Below are 6,000 nucleotides of genomic sequence, written 5' to 3' on the forward strand. Positions count from 1 at the left end.
CGAACGCCAAACGAAAACTACGCAACCGATCAAAAAACTTTTTTTACTGATTGGAAGCTGAATTGCCAACTATCAAAATGTGTCTTACATTTGTACTACGTCTGCCAACCTAAAAATTCTACTGAAGCCATCCATGAGTGAAATCCGCAATTACTTAGTTGCCAACCCAATAGTTTAGCTTTTCTCTCTTTAGTCTGAACACATTACTCGTCTAAGTGTGCAATGCTAGGAACTTATACTTTAACTATGCTTTACTTCTCTGATCTGGGTTCCTTTGGGCAGTGCGCCAACCTAAATCCCATCAGTTTTTCCATTACATCAACAGCACTGACTGACACTGGCTGTAGATATCTTCCGGTTGGAGGTATCTTATTGGTATCAAAACGGCGCTTAGGTGCTACTTGGGGAATGTCAGACTGGTACTTAAACCATTTCACCTACCTATACTCTATTAGTTGACACAACTCTTATCCTTTCTTCTGTTCTTCTTTTCGAAAAGTGAAATGATATCAACATAAATCCTCAATAACCTCAATTTCCGCAAGTGGTGATAAAACTAAATATAATATAATTTTTTTTATTTATTTTTTTGCGAGCCAATGAAGGTATTCAATTACTTTGAGGTGTTCAATTACTGTTTTTCATTGTTATCTTTGTCAATTTTCGCCTAAATAATATTTCAAAAATAGTCAAAAGACTAAGTGTCTAAATAGCAAACAAATTTATTTTTAACAAAAAAGAAAAAATGCCCATTTAAGGGTTAAATTGGGTGTAATAATTTTCTACGGAAGGTAAATACAACGTCGGGTATAAGCAATAATTATTTAGATTGAGATAAAGGGTTATCCGCTTGGAGGTATTTCTTCCAATAGGGTTGTTTTTACAGATCACGCGTGACTACTGCCAAACTATTATAAATAATTTTTTTTTTTTTTCAGTTTTCATTGACATTTCATCATCGAAAGACTTACTCCTCAATAACGTTTACAAATCGTACAACTGAATTACGAAAATCGACGTTCTCTGAAAATCGCGCGCTTAGGCCAACAAAAAATAATAAAGTTGCCGGCTGTGACCGTCTACCAGTTGACATTTTTAAGGCAAATCTTCTTCGGCCTATTTTCAATGCAATCTGGGAGGCAGAACAGCTCCCCCCTGATGACTGGTTACAAGGTATATTAATTTAACTCCCTACGTCTCATTGTTGATCAGGTACAAGAGTGGCGGACAACCCTCCAACTAACCTTTGTAGATTACAGTATAGCTTTTGATTGCGTTTCTCGCAACAGCATATGGGACGCGTTACACGCTCGAAGGATCCCGGCGAAACTAATATCTCTATGTCAAACACACCGGCATGCAGAACAAACTGACGATCTGTCCTTAACCTCTCTGAATGCAGGGTGAAAAATAAATTACGAGAAAACGAAAGCCATGAAAATTCGATCCGCTAGCAGCCGGCCGTTCCTTTTAAATGGTGATCAAATTGAGAACGTTGACACCTTTATCTACTTGGTTAGTATCATTGCCACTGAAGACAGTGCTAAAGTAGACGTTATCGCCAGAATAAATAAAGCGAACGGCGCGTTTGTACAGCTCCGAGCTATCTGATCTTCGAGCATCCATAGCATACATACAAAATTACGGATCTTTAAGATAAATGTACTATCCTGGGTCATGAATAATTGGCTCGAAAATAAAATTCAAAGCTGTGCGAACAGATGTTTACGCAGGATATTGAAGATGTGGTGGCCCAACACCATAAGTAACGACGATCTATAAGAGAGGTGCAAAATCCAGCCGGTAGCTCACATGATAAAACTGTGAAAGTGGAGGTGGATTGGGCATAGGTACGCTTCGCAAGGACTTAAATGAAATCTGCTGTCAAGCGCTGGATTGGAATCCACAAGGTGCTCGCAAGGTTGGCCGTCCAAAAATATCTTGGAGGAGAACTGTCCAGAAGAAAGTTGAAACGTCAAGAAAAACTTGAAACGAAATCAAGCTTCTTGCAAAAAATAGAATCAGGTGGAGGTGTTTTACTAAGGCCTTATGCTCCAGTGGGAGAAACAGGAACCGCTGATGATATGATGGGGCCAGTGGATCGGCCCCCAAGATCGTGTAATATCACGCCTTTGGGCTTTTATTTGTCGGGGTGCGTAAAGACTAAATACTTTGTGGATAAACCAGCTTCGATTGAGGCATTGGAAGTCAATATTACTAAAGTTATTCAAGAGATATCGACTGAAGTCCTCCAGCGAGTCATTCAAACTTGGTGTTTATAGATTGCCGAATTACGGCGCACTTGCGGCCAACATTTGAAATCTTTAATTATCTTTATCTTTAAAATAAATGGTTCTACACAAAAATAATAAAGATTGCCCAATCAATTTGAATTTTCGTTGTTTTATTTGACGGCATAAAATACCATGAGGCCGAAGTGCAAATCTCATAAAGAATCGAATCTGTTTCATTTCAATTCAAAATCCGATGCCTCTAAATTGGTCACCCTTTAGTAAAGTATCATAAAACATGTGAAACCATCATTACATTGGATTGAGCTTTTGATGACCGAATCGTTTCAAGAAAGAGGTCTGCCAATTTTATGCTTGCATCAGGTAGCTTGACTTCTTTGGTCTACTTTTGGTTGCAGTCATTGGTTTACGCTGATAAATCATACTCCTGCGATGGTTTAAAAGATAACATTTAGCGCGTCATTATAGAGAGAGAGAGAGAGAGTTAAAAATATAAGAAATTGGAGCCGCCAGATGATTGCTCTAAAACTCGCGCATATTAGCGGTTGCATTGAATTTTTGTGTTTTATTTGAAAAAAAGTGCTATAAATACCTTTAAAAACACCCATTATATAAAGAATGGTCTGGTCTGTCTACTTTTGGACATTTTCCTGCATTGTAAATATTTTTGAATATCTTTTAGTTTTCTTACCTTTTTGTAGTTGTCACAATCTTGTCACAGGCGCAAATCCATTAGATTAATTCAAGAATTTTAAACAGTTTTTACTCGAGTTTTTAATAATAGTTTTATTGGTGACAATCATAGCAACAACTCCTCAAGTTGAGCTGAAAAAAACCGTGGCGCCGTTTTCGCAGCTGGTTTGATTATTTTTACTTGTGGATTGAAATTAAGCAGCGGTGCAGAGTTTATAGCTGGCGTTTATTGCTTTACTTTTTTTTAAATGAAGTTTGCTCTATTTTGCTTTTTAATATTACGTTATTTAATGTTTCTCTGGATGGTAAGCACTTTTTTCAATTTTTTATTTACTTAGCTCCAATTTGATTCACAATTTTCTTCCTTAAAATGCATGAAAGTTAGTATGCTTGATCTATATGTATTCAGGTATTGAAAATTGCTTTTAATATATTTTTTTTTAATCTCCAAACAGTTTGTTTTGTGATAAGTTGAGTAGAGTAATACTTATTTTAGGTTCTTTGTTTTGTTTTTATGCTTTATTTTGGCCTATGCTTTTTTCTAGCAAATTATCGTTGTTTTTTTCTATTTGTTTCTGAATTATATTTAAAAAATTTTTTTTTATTTGATTTATTTTTTTTCTTTATTTATTATATTTTTTACTTATTTCATTTTATTTTAACTTTTAACATTTCTCAACATTTATAACTTTTTTTATTGCACTGCCGGCATTCATTTAGCTTCACATTTTTTTTGCTCACCACTCGTACTCTTTATATTCGACTTCCTAGTTTTTTTCACCTTTTTGCACTTCTCCTCAATTCGCTTGGTGGCATTAAGTTTATGTCAAATAATTTTCTATTTTGTTTATTGCAAACGCAATTTTTATATAGAAATTCAATAATAACGAAATAAATAAATAAATATCGAAGCAAAAAATTCTTAAGCGCTGCACACAACTCAGACATAAAACAAAACAAAATCAAAGATTAGAAGCTTGTAGCTTTTGAAACAGTCAAGAAAACAGAAACCAACGCAACACAACCTCGAAACAGTACTGAAATTCAGCTGAGGATACGAGCGAATCCGTACCAATCGAGGCGGCGCACTTGGCTGGCAAATGTGTGTCCCTGACGCCGTCGCCGCTGTTGTCGTTTGCTGCTGCAGAGGCAGAGACGATTGCAAATCGTGCCAGTAGTGAGCGCCTAGCGAGTGTTGCTTGAATACCTTGGTTCGCTGATTTTGTTATTTAGCTTTCGTGTATGTGCGAACGTTGGTATGTTCCTGCTTGGATATCTCGTGGATGGATAGATTCGCTGCTACTATCGCCGTTAATTGGCTGATGGACTCACGGGTTGCAGACGCTGCCCACTGCTATTGCATATACTCGTATGAATGTAACTACGGCCTTTGTTGTTGTGCTCTTTGGTTTTGGTTTGTTCGTTTCGAATCTCAAATGGAGATATGTATGTATGTGTGTGCGCAGACGGGAGTTGCAAAAGGTGACACTTTGTCGTTGCTATGTTCAATTGTTGCTACAATTTTCTTTTACAGCAACTTAAACCTAATGTAAAGAAAATAAGCCACACGGTGCACTCACGGATACTTTGACACTCGCTCTTACACAACTCGGTATGAGGAAAAACTACAGCTAGTTACGTGCATAGACACCCGTATGAATTAGTAGGCACTTTATAATTTTATTGTCGGAGTTTATGCACAGCCGCGTAGGGTTTTCGCAGAAATGCTCACATCAACAGATGAATACTCGTATATTCTTTAGATCATTTTGAATATTTGTTAAATACTTTTTACTGAACACATTAATTACTAATATTATCGCACATATGTATGAATGTATGTAAAACTATAGTTCAGTCCTTCAAAGTTGACCCTTATAAAAGAATTAATGACTTATTCATTTAATTTTGTAGTACTACAGATGCCTCGCTACCGGACATTGGACGGATGAGAATGGGCTCGCGGCAAACGTACACGGATTGTGTAGTGATTGCTTGCTTGGGGTTGCGATACGATTATGGATGGATAAATGGATCGAAGTGTAATGTAATGAAATGCAGCACGACTAGCGCTGCAACAATACGTCGGCGACAACTAATACTATGACGGCTACGACACTTTCCCAGCATGCGAGCGCAAGTGGGAGCGCTTTGACATTTCTCGTGTATTATTCGTAAAAATTCTACTTGCTTTACTCATTGCTTATGAACGCAGAATGAGAACGCGAACGAAATGTGTAGAAGCTTCGCTGTTGTTTACAAAGTTACAGTGTTCTTTGGGAGGAATAAAAGCGAGAACATTATAAAAATGTATACTAAATACGGCGGCTGCCGGAGCCGAATGCGTTGGTGCGTGATTATTATTCGGAATCCAAAGTGAACGTAGGTTCGAATCTCGTTGAAAGACCAAAAGGAAAAAAAGTTTTTTCTAATAGCGGTCATCCCTAGACAGTCAATGGCAAAGCTCCGAGTATTCTGCTGCCATAAAAAAGCTCCTCTTAAAAAAAAATATCTGCCGTTCGGTGTCGGCTTGAAACTGTAGGTCCCTCCATTTGTGGAACAACATCAAGACGCACACCACAAATAGGAAGAGGAGCTCGGTCAAACACCCAAAAAGGGTTTACGCGCCAGTTATATAAAAGGTGGTTAAGTTTCAAGGGCCGGTTTTGATTTTGAATAAACTACAATTTTTTTAAGAAATTATTATCATTTCTCTTTATTATGATAATATTGGTATGGCTCAATTACGTATGTAACAAAATATCGGCTAAATAGCCGCCGGGGCCTCGGCGGCACACCTCCATCCGATGGTCCAAATTTTCGATGACGCTGAGACATAATTAAGGTTCTGTGCTGTTAATGTGCCAAACTATCTCATCCTTTAGCTCTTGAATTGTTGCTGGCTTATCGACATACACCTTTTCTTTCAAATAACCCCAAAGAAAGAAGTCCAATGGTGTCGTTATCGCTTAGGTGTGGTTCACATTCAACATCGGCCCTTGAAATTTAACCACTCTTTATATATAAATATATTCATATGACTAGAAAACTAATG

The 6,000-nt window shown here is 37.3% G+C and overlaps 1 protein-coding gene across 1 annotated transcript in view; it reads right to left on the reverse strand.

Annotated features, from left to right (window-relative positions):
* Window positions 1-5,050, reverse strand: part of LOC128865902 (protein tramtrack, beta isoform) — a 103,695-nt gene extending 98,645 nt beyond the window's left edge. Inside the window, exons 1-2 of the mRNA XM_054106318.1 lie at window positions 4,526-5,050; window positions 2,944-3,783 (exon numbers count right to left, since the gene is read on the reverse strand). The gene's annotated coding sequence lies outside the window, so the exon portion shown is untranslated. The remainder of the gene's footprint in view (window positions 1-2,943; window positions 3,784-4,525) is intronic.
* Window positions 5,051-6,000: the final 950 nt, after the last annotated feature.

This window comes from Anastrepha ludens, chromosome 2, assembly GCF_028408465.1.
Source record: "Anastrepha ludens isolate Willacy chromosome 2, idAnaLude1.1, whole genome shotgun sequence".
Lineage (NCBI taxonomy): Eukaryota > Metazoa > Arthropoda > Insecta > Diptera > Tephritidae > Anastrepha > Anastrepha ludens.